Source organism: Phyllostomus hastatus, unplaced genomic scaffold, assembly GCF_019186645.2.
Source record: "Phyllostomus hastatus isolate PE091 unplaced genomic scaffold, TTU_PhHast_1.1 phas_scaffold_555, whole genome shotgun sequence".
Taxonomy (NCBI): domain Eukaryota; kingdom Metazoa; phylum Chordata; class Mammalia; order Chiroptera; family Phyllostomidae; genus Phyllostomus; species Phyllostomus hastatus.
Genome location: NW_025334036.1, coordinates 2,535,934 through 2,549,143, shown reverse-complemented (window position 1 = coordinate 2,549,143; position 13,210 = coordinate 2,535,934). Strand labels below are relative to the sequence as shown.

Here is a 13,210-nt window from a genome sequence, read left to right as displayed (position 1 = left end):
GCCCCTCTCCTTCCTTGAACCCAGTCCTTATCCTTCCTGGCTGGTTGTCCAAGGCCTTTCCTGATACCCCAGGCCCTGCGGTTTGTCCGTGCACAAAACAGCACCCCTAGATGGTGCGACGCTGAACACCCATCTCATGCCCTGGGGTTCAGTTCCCACCACCCGAAGTTCCCATCCTCTTAGTAGATAATGGCTATACTAAGGGTGATCAGATGCCTCCTAGGCTCCCTGGTGAGTGAACAGGCACTCAAGTACCCAGAGCAGAGATCATCTTGTTGCCCAAAAACAGCGATTCTCAACCTGGGGTGGTTCTTGTCTCCTTGGGGACATCTGGCAATGTCGAGGTGTTTTGGGGTTACAGCTGGAGGAATGTACTGACATCTAGTGGGCTGAGGCCGGAGATGCTGCTCAGCCTCCTGAAATGCACAGGACAGCTCTCGCAATAAAGAATCATCCAGCTTCCAAATGTCAACTGTACCAAGTTGAGAAACTCTAGCCCAAAGAATTTAAATTAAAAAAACCCTTTCTCGACCTCATAGAGATACCCTAAAATTAATAAAACTTTCCAAGTTTGATTCATCTCTCAGATCCTGTGCTGAAGCAACAGAAACTCATACAAATTTCCTTTCTAAAAGTAAAGAAACCTTTTTTTTTTTTGAAAAAAATCCAGCCAGCCAAACAGCGAGTAAAACCAGCTCTGTGATCTAAGCCCGCCACCTGGTGGGCTTCTCTGGAATTATGTGAAGTTTGGATATTTTTAACTTTTTTTTTTTAACAATCACAAAACAAAATTATGGAAGAGTTGCATAGCACAAAGAAATTTTCTTGTGAACAATTTGAAAGAAAGTTACTGATATGATACACTGTTAACCCCTAAATATTTTAGGGGCTATTTCCTATAAACAAGGACCTTCTGCTGCATAACCAACAGAATCAGGAAATTCCCTTTGATATATTACTACTGTCCAATCTGACTGGATCCAAATTTTGCCAGTTGTCCCAGGAATGTCCTTAGCGAAGTGATCCAGTTTAGACCACATTTGCACTTAGAGTCACACTCTGCGTTTAACCTTCGTGTCTCTGGTCTTCTTCAATCTAGAACAGTTCCTCGACCTTTCCTTGACTTTCATGACCTTGAACCCTTTAAAGACTGAGGCTGTTATTGGCAGTTATCTGTAGACTGTCCCTCAGTGTGTTTGTCTGAGGTTTCCTGGAATTTCTATCTAGTTCACGTGTCCTTACTTCTGTGAGGAATCTTGCACAAGTAGGAGTAGTCTAGGCCCTGGCCGGGTAGCTCAGCTGGTTAGAGCATCATCCCCACAGGCCCAAGTTGAGTGTCTGATCCCTGGTCAGGGCACGTACAAGAAGCAACCAATGAATGCATGAATAAGTGGAACAACAAATGGATGTTTCTCTCCCCCCAACCAATAAATAAAATTAAGAAAAAAAGAACTAGTATAAAAATCGTAAAAGACGAAATAAAATTATCATCCTCAGATCGGAGGCTTTCGAAATAGTGTTCCTTTTCGGCACCCTGGCGGCAGCTAGCAGGTGGGCTCACTCTGTGCTCATTCGTTACGGTTCAGACTTCTGATCTGCGCAGTTTTCTGTAAATCCTGCGTCAGTAGAAATATTTAATTGTCAGAACTCCATCATACCCGGTGCTTGGTCTGAAGTGCCAGCCGGTAGGGCGGTCCCAGAGGTCTGGCCACGAGCGGGCGATCCATCCCCGGTTCTCACGTTGCAGCCCGGTGCCAAAGACCAGAGCCCGTACGGGAATCTAAGGTCCTGGACCCACGGGTTGCCGCCCCTCCCGGGTGGAGTGAGGACTGTCGCAGCTTTCCGTTCACCTCCAAGTGCAAAGGCACGTGAGAATGTCCCACTCGTGTGCTTTAATATATTGCTTAACTAGCGGATACACATGTGTGGAATCAGGGTCCCTCCTGATTCCAGACACGCCCCAGGGAAAGGAACCAGAACCAGGGACGTAGTCCAGGTGCGCTAGGATCTCAGAGCAGAATGAGATCCGGGGCGTGGCTCTTCGATTGCTTCGGCCTGGACGTTGAGCTGCGGGCGCGTGCATCGTGCGATTGGTGCTGCCTGGCGGCGGGCGCAGGGCACGCCGGGACTTCTGGCTGGCGGGAGGCAGCCGGCGCGCGGCGCGCGGCGAGTAGGGGAGTACGGCGATCGGTGATCGAATCAGCATATCAGAAGATGGCTTTAGGAAGGGCGGGCAGAGCAGCTTCTCTGGGGAGGAGCTAATACAGCCTTGGCCTGAAATTTGCTCCCGTGGGGACCTTAGGGTCTCAGGAGGCGGCACTATTTTCTGCTTAGACTCCTTGCTGACAAAACCCAGTTCTTTTATTTTGATGAAATTAAGTGCCTTAGAGAAAGATTCAGTTTAAGAGTAACTGACCACTCTCGCTGCCTTGGCCCAGGGAACCTCTGCCTTCTCCCCGAGCCTGCAGTGCCTGGAGTGTTGAGGATCCTGGTTTGGGTCCTTGTCTTTGATGTAGCCCTTCCACCGCTGAATTGTGTACTGTAACCTTGGCTGGGTTCACCTCTTTTCTAGCAAGTAACACAATAATTATGTGCATAGTAGACACGCCGGTGAGCACTTGAGTGAACCGTGCGTAGAGCGATTTACCATTGTGTTTAAACCATTGACTTTCAACTGTGGATTGGAGCCGGGGGAGGTGAAGTAAGGAGAATGTCATGGTATGGTGATGCTACCCTGTGAGTTCCATGAATGCGACACTGTTGTCCACCGTGTATATGAAAAAGGTGTGGACGCTTTCTATAAGCAAATCATCGTGTGAATTCCTGTTACATCACTTAACTAGCCCCGGGGCCGTACAGAACGGTGTGAGGCACCTTACAGGTGTTCTCACAAGCCTTAGCTACCAGTGTCACTGCTGGTGAGTATCGCCATCAGCACCGCCCTTGACCTTGTCGTCACCACTGTCTTCGTGACCACCACTGGACCGCAGGATTCGTGGCAGCGGGGTTTGAGCCTCTCTTGTCCCTCACTCTATGGGCCAGTGCCTTGCAGTGTTTGGCGTAGGTGCTAGTAAACCCCTTCTGAATGAATGATAGCTTTGAGTCGAATTACCAGGAAGTACTGCTAATGTGTTAAGATTCCCTTTAATTCTATTAATACTTGATGGATTTATTTTTTTTTCTACTTCATAGGGTATAAAATTCCTGTCATTGAAAATCTGGGTGCGACTTAGGCCAGTTTGATGGTATTGATTTTTCTGACAATGAAATCAGGAAACTGAATGGATTTCCTTTGTTGAGGAGACTGAAAACATCACTGGTGAACAACAACAGAATATGGTGTCTGCTAATGGGGAGTATTTTTCCCCCTAGTGTAAATGTCACAGTTCCCTGAAGAAGCTGTAGTACCTGCTACTGGCCACACGTTGCACATTTCCTCTTAAAATGAGAAAGGAGCCGCACTTTTCTCATACAGATCAGAGCTTGACTTGGCATTGGTCTAGACTTACTTGTATCTATTCACAAATCTAGTCTACTTGTATGTATGTTCACGGTAAACTTCTAATTTAAATTAAACACATGCTGCCCTGGCTGGTGCGGGTCAGTGGATTGGGCGCCAGCCTGCAAACCAAAGGGTCACCAGTTCCATTCCCAGTCAGGGCACCTGCCTAGGTTGCAGGCCAGGTTCCCAGTAGGGGGCACACGAGGGGCAACCACTCAGTGATGTTTTCCTCTTTCTCCTTCCTTGTCCCTCTCTCTAAAAATAAATAAATAAAATCTTTAAAAATCAATCATTTAATTAAATTAAACACATGCTGGTTTGTGCACATTTGGCACTAGGCATATTTCTCGGGCATTAACCATTCCCTCTGCAGTAGGTGGTGGGTGTGTGTCTTGCGCCTGCGCTGTGAGTGCAGTGTCTCTGGGGTTTCTGTGCCGCCTGCGCAGAAGCCAGGCCTGGAGTTGGTTCTGCGCAGGAGCTGCTCCTTTCCTTAGGTGTCACTGGGAACTGTGATGGGGAAGGGCCCAGACCACTTTTAGAAGGCATGGCTCCAAAATCATGCTGCTTCCATCCCTCAGCCTGTGACCTTGGCCAGGTTTCCTCCTTGTGCCTCTGTCACATGGGTAAGGGGAGGAGGGGTTGAAAAAGAACTCTCCGAAGTTCTTCCCACTTGGGAGTCCGAGACCCTCTGAGCAAGGACTTAGAAGAAACCATTAGCTAACTTCCTTGTCGCTTCCACTGAGGGCGTGTGTTCTGATTTTAGCCCTGCCCTGCCTGACGGAACTCGTTCTTACCAACTACAGCCTTGTGGGGTTGGTAAGTAGAACGACCAGGGGCGGAAAAGGATCTGGAGGGGAGGGGCTAAAGGTTGCGCATTCTTGCAGAATTTTTGTTAATTCCAGAAGATTATCTCATCATCCTTTTTCTTTGTCTTCTGAATTCGTTCCAGACTTGGGCCTTCCTCAGTTGCAGGTGTCCTTCCTCACTCTGTAGGTTGCCTTTCCACTTTCTGAGGGTGTCTGGAGGAGTATTTCCTAATTTTGGTGTAGTCCAGTTTATTCATCTTTGTTATTGTTGTTTCTAGTGCTTTCGATGCTCTGTTAAGCGTCCCCTACCCAGGGTCGGGAGGAAACTCCTCGCCTATGTCATCCTGTGGAATTGCAGCGCCCGGTAGGGTGGCCGCTGGCCCCGGCAGCTGCTGAGGGGTGACTCCTCAGAGCTTCCAGCTGCGCCCCGCTTTCTGCCTGGGCCGCAGAGAAGCAGAAGAGGGTGTCAGCTGACAGTGCTTCTGTTACATGGATGTTGACACGATCATATTTTGAAAAATAAGTTAAATAACATTAAAAGTATTTTTTTCTATTTTAATGTAGTTATTGGGAAATCTGAAATTATGTATGTGACATGAGCTAAATTTTGTTGGACGAGTCTGTTCTAGAAACTTGTGTTTGCTTTCCGCATTCAGATCAACAGCCCACAATACTCAGATTCGGTTTGCCTGTGAGATGAGGGGCAGATTTCATTTCCCCTACTTGGATCTGAATATTTTGACATTTCTTTTTACGCTTTTTAAGTTTCTTCTCTGTATGTATAGGTTTTAACAAAATTGAGCCCATATTATATATTGTTTTGTAACCAAAATTTCCCCCTGAAATGCTGGACATTTAGGTCCCTCTTACATAACTGGACTTGGGGCTATTTTCCCCTCACCTCCCTTCCCCATTTCTCTGATTGTTCCTTTCCTGGCGGGCCAGGTTTGTGACTCCTCAGGCTCCCAGCGGAGTGCTTGACTCCAGAGTAAGAAGCACTGGCCTGTTTGAGGCCGCGTCCTTTCTGAAATGGCCGGACGGACTCAGCCCAGAGCGCACACTCGCGGGGAATGTGGGGCATGGTAGGGCTGCCTGCGCGGTTCTGTGCGTTGCAGCAGTGTTTAATGCTGTTTGCAGTGAGGAAGGCTGAGTCTGTCCTCTCGGTTTCTGAAGGGGTCTTATCAGCGCTGTTGGGCATACGTTGCTGCTGTATCTGCCATCGTACACCAAAACCAGCTTCTGTCCGTTCGTATTTGCACGATCACCTTTCTCCCATCTGAAACAGACCCCCAGTGTTTATTTCCTTTCTGTTTTAGGTTTGTCTCTTGAGAACAGCATATGATAGGATACTTTACCATGCACCCTGACATCTGTCTCTGAAATCATCAGCCTGTTTATGTCGATGTGATTACTGACGTGTGTGTGTTTGTCCTTTTTCTGGAGCTCATCCTGCTCATTTGTTATTTTTTTCTCTCCCATATTTCTCCCTCACACTCTTTTGCGCTCACTCTTTTTGTTCATTCCATTTTTTCTTAGAAATTAATTATTAAATAGTTTCTATTCTTAGCATTCTAGGAAGGAAAACATACATATTTACCAAAGCTTAAAGTTAACCAATACCTTTCTCCTCCTAAGCAGTACAGGGTTCTTAAACATTTCAAACCCCCACTCAACTTGTTACATATTTATTATACTTTTTAAAAACCATCTAGACGTCATGATTATTGAGATAGAAGCTGGTATGGCCAAGGTGCTCAGTGTAAGAAGCTCAAGTTTACGTACCAGTTCACTCGGTAGAAATGTGTCAGGTCCCGGAGCAGGAACAAAGTGAAAGACGGGATGAGTCCTCGCTCCGAAGGCCTCGCTATTCCCGAGTGTGGGTCGGGCGTGGCCCTGTGTGCTCACCCGCGGCTGTTGTCTTGCAGGGCGACCTGGACCCTCTGGCATCTCTTAAGTCACTGACTTACCTAAGGTACGGGGCTCGCTCGTGGTGGAGACATGGAGGCCCTTCGACGTGACACTCTTCCGGCCTTGACCTTAGAGCCTCTAGTTCGTAACAAATACCTTTGACTTTGCTGTACACCTACCCCTGAAACTAATACAAATAATGTTGTATGTAAACTGTAATGGGGGGGCAATCTTTTTTAATTAAAAAATTTTATTTTAAAACTCGTACATGAATCTTATTATTTTTATACCACCAAAAAAAGGCACCTTTTAAAAACAAATATTGAAGATATTTTTTTTTAGCCAAGGGCTCTATTAAAATGTCCCCAATGTTACTTAAGTTGTTATGACACTGAAATTAAATGTGAAGAATAGTGGATTTTTCCTTGATTTATGGATTCATTCGATTTTATTAAAAGGAACCCCTTCAATGCTATGCTACGAACAAAGTTGGCATGATAGTGTTCCTCTTCTCGTAGTCTTCTGAGAAATCCTGTAACAGATAAGAAGCATTACAGACTGACTGTGTGTAATTTATAAAGTTCCACAAGTCAGAGTGCTGGATTTCCAGAAGGTGAAACTGAAAGTATTATTTTGTTGATCATAAGTCATACCATTTGTGTGTGTGGTGGGGGGGTGGTAAGATTTTATTTATTTACTTTTGGAGGAGGGGAAGGGAGGGAGAAAGAGAGATAGAGAAACATCAGTGTGAGAGAGAAACGTGCATTGGTTGCCTCCTGCCTGTGGCCTCAACCTGGGACTTGACCCACAACCCAGGCCTGAGCGCTGACCGGGAATCGAGCCTGCAACCTTTCTTTCTGTGGGACAGCAGCCACCCCACTGAGCCACAGTGGCTAGGGTTGATTTGTGGTTTTGATCTTTGATACTTGTTGACTCATTTTTTAAAAGTTGCCTAATGAGTTTTACTATCGGTTTCGAATAAAAACATGGGGAAAGAAGATGTCAGGTTGTTTTCACAGCGGAGTGTGTGGTGGGGCCCGGAGTCAAAGCTGTCGTGTGTGGCGTTGGGTGTCCCGGGGGTGGCAGCGGCTCAGAGCCCCAGTGAGCCCTGGCGACGACAGACTGTTCCCGCTGGGGAACGTAATGCTGCCCGTTTCCAGCACCTTGAATCATTCGGATGATTCCCCTTAGTTGGGATTTCGTTTTTCTTTTAAAGTGACTTAGTTCTTTGGGAGCCCCCCGCCTCCTCAAAACAAGGCGAGGGCTTTTCTTCAGGGCGCTTCGCCAGAGAAGGCAAAGCCGTTGTGTCTCCTCTGAACTTGGAATTGGCTTTGTGTGTGTGTGTGTGTGTGTGTGTGTGTGTGTGTGTGTGTGTGTGTGTTTTACAGGCCCCAAATACTCCAGAAGAGTTTCTTTTCCTTCCCTGTTTTCTGAGGACTGCGTCTAAATGCAGGTGGTGTTCCTACTTCTGTTAACTCTGTGTGTGGTGTCGCCGTAGGAGCGTCAGGAAGCAGAGAAAATGTTCCAGGGCAGGAGGGGTGCACAGCTTGCAAAGGGTATTGCCAGGAGAAGCAAAACGTAAGACACGGACGTCTGACTTCACTCTACTTCCCCTTCAGAAACACTCTCTGTCTGGCCATGCGCCTCCCACAAACGCTAACGAGACACCTGCCACTGATCCGGCATTAAATTTGCGTGACGCTCGTCCCTGACCGTCTGGGGTCGCTGTGTCACACGAGGTTTTGACCAGGTTAGCAGGGCAAAGGTTGCAGTATTCAGTCCCAATGTCCTGTTACACACGCCCCGCTTTGCCCGGGAAGAGGAACACCGTGGTGTTTCTGAAGGAGACAGTCGCTTGTATCAGTTTGTTAACAAAGATAAGATGCTACACTGGTTGGATTTTACTTTCAAAAGCTTTTTGAAAGTAGAAGAGAAGCAATTTCCGTCCGTCTGGGTTTGACAGTCACGTCCTTCCCTCCCCTCCCAAGGTTCAATCCAGGGGCCGGTTTGCCTACTGACAAAAAGAAAGGTGGTCCGTCCCCGGGGGATGTGGGAGCCATCAAGGTAATAATGGTGCGTTAGAACTCGGGCCCGAGAGCACTGCCACGGGTGTGAGACACACAGATGCTTAATGCATCGAGTTCTGGACACCGCCGATTCCCCCACGGTTATTAGAATCCAGCTGTATTTGTGTGTGACGAGAAACAGGCTTGAAGCTGTTATTGGACCAGACCTTGACCTGGGCCAGGGAAGCGGAGGCAGCTCTGATCTTCCTCATTTCCGCAGGACGTGCGCTTCTGGACGGTTCGTCCCTCTGGATGCTGTGTCGATGTTTGCGTAGTTTTTGCTTTGAGAGATTTACTGTCCCAAAGATCCTGCTTGATAAGGGTACAATGTTGCCTGCTGAATTATCCAGTAACATAATCCCAGTAGGTAATTCAGTTTGCTGGCATTTTAGGGCATATGAAATAATTTTTTTTTCCTTCTATCGGAGGGTCTGCATTTCTTTATCAGTTTTGGAAATGGAACGATTTGGTTTTCTGCTTGATTTCAACATGCCAATCAAATTCTTCCCCCAACACAGAACTGTTTAATGTTCCAACTCAGAAAGGTGCTGTGAGTTTCCATAGGTGTTGTCTGGGTGGTCGGCGCACCGAGCTGAAACTGACTGCCTGTGTCCTCTGTGTGTCCCCAGAACGCCATCGCGAATGCATCCACGCTGGCTGAGGTGGAGAAGCCGAAGGGCCTGCTGCAGTCGGGCCAGATCCCCGGCAGGGAGCGCAGATCGGGTCAGGAGAGCGCGCTCTGCCCGTGCGCTTGCAGTGCCTGTTCCCCGGCAGTGGTTCCAGAGCAGCTGGGGTGCTGCGAGCCCGGAGTGCCAGAGCGCAGCGCCTCATCGCCTCTCACCCGATGTTCACGAGATCCCGTTAAATGCTCTTTCGGGAGAAACGATCTGATAGACCATGCCGTGGTACAGGACTCGGGGGCTTGTCTGTGTGAATGTTGACGCAGACACCACTGCACAGCTGTGGCCTGAGACTGAACACGAGGGGACCCGGTGTGGACTCGCTCCCATGTGCAGCCAGGCTGGCTGAGCAGTCTGAACGCAGGCCTGAGGGGCACCCAGCCGGAGACTCGGGTCGTAGCCTCACCGGCTCTGTCCTCGGGTGAATTTCCCAGTCCCCACTTACTCTGAAATCCATTTCTTCATCTTGAAACCTGAGATGATAATAGTGCCGCCCTCAGACGCTGTTGGGAAGACTAAGTAAGACACTTCTGAGGTGCCACAGAGCACAGGATCCGACACGATGCCAGCTTTGTGTCAGGCAGCGTGGGCACTGGGGGTGTGAATTAAAAACCACTCAGAAGAATGCAATTGCCAGCTTCGCTCTGGGTGTAATGGGAGCCCCCGGCTAGACCGGCAGCTGGGGAAATAGTGTTTGGAGTGAGGCAGAAGAGGAGGAAGGCAGTGAGCAGGCCAGGGGTTCTCACTCTGTGGTCTTTGGGCCCCTGGGGGGTTGTGAGGTCGAACTTACTGTAACAGCACCAAGGTGTTATTCGCTGATGTTCTGCTTAGGAATGTCCTTCAGGAAGCAATGAGAATTACTCCTTTCATTAAATATCACCCTCGAGTGCGCATCTTTTAGATACTCTGGGGGACAGAGCCAGCGGTGGGGGTGGGGTGTAAAGCACTTCTCTCTGCCTAAGTTGGATGTTTGTCCTTGGCTGTTTTTGTTTTGTTTTGTTTTTTAGTGTATTGGGGTGCCAGCAGGTTCCAGGTGTACAAGCCTATGATAAGCTGTCTGCAACTGATCAGCTGAGAGGCAGGCGTCTTCTCAAACACGAGGTGAGCCTATTCCTTCAAGCGAGACAACTCATGGTATTTGTTACCAGTGATAAAATTCAAACTTTCAAGCAGAGTAAAATGCTAGAAAATTTTTACCCTCAACTGTAGCCATGACAGCCTCGCAGCACTCGCAGACTTTTCTGAGGAAATCAGTGATGTTCACAAATGTGAGGTTTTTTAAAAATATTTTTTTATTTATTTTTAGAGCCAGGGGAAAGGAGAGAGAAAGAAGAGAAACATCACCGTGTGCTTCCCCTTGCATGCTCCCTACCAGGGACCTGGCCTGCAACCCACACACGTTCTTGAGTGGGAATCGAACCTGTTTCCCTCTGGTTTGCTGACCGGCGCTCAGTCCACTGAGCCACACCAGCTAGGGAACCAATGTGATTTTTTTTACGCTGTGCAATGAGGCAGGTCGGCATCTGCAGAGCTCAGGGAACCAGGGCTCCCCAGGGTTATAAGTACGTGTGTGGCAAATGGTACAAGATGGACCAGTGGGTTTTCAGGGGAGAAAGTAGGAGCTGTTCATCCATAAGGTTTCTGACTCCACGCTGGCACAAGGCGGCCTTGCACACTTGAACGGAAAGAGGCCCCTGTGGGCACAGCTCTGGGCAGGGGGTGGCGGGAAGGCGGGGGACCTGGCAGACGAGGAAGCACGCGTGCGCAGGGCTGAGTGGCGGATGCGTGAATGAGTTGGGGGTGGTAGGCGGGGAGTCTGACTTCCATAAAACGCCTGTGCGATCTTCCTTTTCCTTTGGGAACAGGCCGTCCCTTTGCCCACCTGCCAGAGCCCGAAGGTCGCTGGGCCGTGAGCATCCCGAGGGCCGAGGCTGCTGTTGGGCTCTCGTGCCTTGTGCGGGGCCTGGCACGCAGGAGCCTCAGGGAACGGGCACCCACGTGCCGAGAGAGCTCGTTCTCTGACGTCGACGTGACTCTGGGTTGTGTTTCCTTCCAGGCCCCACGGACGACAGCAAAGAGGTGATGGAGGAGGACACAGTCACAAGCGGGTCCTGAGCAGCGAGGCCCGAGCACCCACGGGCCCTGCGACACCGGCGTGGGACAAGCCCTGCCTGTTGAATGTGGAACAGTAGCCTCGTTGGCGTCAGCAGAGAGCTCCCGAGCATTGTTGAAACACTGCAAGCTGCTGCTGCTGCTGCTGCTGGTCATTTTCTAATAGAACACTGGAAATTGAGATGCCTGTTTTCTACAAAGAGTAAAAACCAAGGACACTCGCTGTGCTGCCAAGTTGCGTGTCATTGGGCTGGGCGTGCAGTGAGGGGTGTGGGCGCCTGTAAACGGAGATGCAGGAGGGTGTCGTCTCTAACTGGGCTTCTGGGTCCTCGAGGAAATGCTTACATTGGGGTGTCAGACTCATTTTTCCCGGGGGACCACATCAGCCTCGAGGTCGCCTTCAAAGGGCCGAAATAATTTTTGGACTGTGGAAATGGAATTACTCCTTAACTGTTAAGGACTTGAAATCACATTCCGCCCTTAGAAGGCAACTGCAAGGCTGATGTGGGCCCTGGTGAGAATGAGTTTGACACCCCGCTCCAGACATTTCAATCCTTAGTAAAACTCAGGAGTGTGCGTGCTGCCAGCGATTGGTTGTGAGAACCTGCCATCTCCGGAGCATGTTCTTCTGCATAAAGAATCGCAAGCTTGCCCTGGCTGGCGTAGCTCAGTGGATTGAGCGCAGGCTGTGAACCAAAGCATCACAGGTTCGATTCCCAGTCAGGGCACATGCCTGGGTTGCAGGCCAAGTTCCCAGTGGGGGCCACGTGAGAGGCAACCACATATTGATGTTTCTCTCTCTTCCCCTCCTTCCCGTCTCTAAAAATAAATAAAATATTAAAAAAAAAAAAGAATCGTGAGCTTCATTCCAGGCAGCCGAGCTTTAGGGCTTTACCAGAAGCAGCATCCTTTGGAGTTTTTATTTCACAAACGTCATGCGAATGAATTACTGATTTGAAGAGCTGGAGGGGGACGCAGCTTTACCTTGTCAGCTGAGGGGTGCAGAGTGGCACGTGCCAATGTTCAGGACGTCGCAGGGGAGTCACAGCCGCCCCCATGGGCCGGCCAGGGCTAGTGTCCTCACGACTCCACGCCTGATCACAGCTCTCACCCCTGAGAGCCCATCGATGCTCCCTAAAAACGGTGGTGGAGGTGAGGGCCTCCACCCTAGAACTTGGGTTTGAGTCAGCAACCACTGTGGACGCACACAGCTGGCTCTGCTTTCCCCACGGGCCTGTGGACAAGTGGGCTAACTGGGCAAAGGTGCAAGAGGGGAAGGAACGCTAGAGGCGTCTTGGGCCTGCACTACGGACACAATTAGTTCCGCCTACTTGCCATTGGCCAAACTAAGACACCTGGCTGCCTCCCAAGGCAGAGGCTGGGGAACTACGCTCCTCCCGCTCCTCCCGCTCCTCCCACCTGGAGGCCGTGGTGAGGAGGTGGCTGTAAAGTGATGCATCGGAGCAAGTCCGCTTTTTTTTTTAAGGTTATTTATTTTGAGAGAGGAAGAGAAACATCAATGTGTGGTTGTGTCTCACGCGCCCCCTACTGGGGACCAACCAGGCATGTGCCCTGACTGGGAATCGAACTGGCGACCCTTTGGTTCCCAGGCCAGCACTCAATCCACTGAGCCACACCAGCCAGGGCAAATCAGTCTTAACATGGTCAGTCAGGGATGGAATTCTGGATACTACCTTCCACCTGTTTCAGCAAACAACACCCGAGCAGCTGTACTGAGTAATTGTTTGCTGGAATAACCCTGGTTCTTGGCAAGCTAGGGGAGAACACGCCCTGATTAAAGGGACAAGACTTGGAAGGAATGGGACCGCAGAACAATATGTGAGGGATTGAAAGGGAGACCATCGTTCATGCATTCTGGTAACTCAGAATCTGTGAAATCCGAGTGGAATGAGCCTGTCGTACTGTGTGCACATGCACGCATGCACAGATGCACGGTACTGCAGTTCACCGCACAGTGGAACCTTGGCTCTTGAACTGAACTTGTTCTGAGAGGCTGTTTGAGAAGCCATTTATTAAAAAAAATTATTCACACTTGTGCATCCTCTCCTTTGTCACCCGAGACATACGACTGATCACACACATTTTTTTTTTCTGTGAATGACCTCATGGAGAATG

General features: G+C 49.4%; 1 pseudogene; it reads left to right on the top strand.

Annotated features, from left to right (window-relative positions):
* The first annotated feature begins 4,121 nt into the window (after positions 1 to 4,121).
* On the top strand, positions 4,122 to 11,491 carry LOC123809580 (annotated as a pseudogene).
* The last annotated feature ends 1,719 nt before the right edge of the window (positions 11,492 to 13,210 follow it).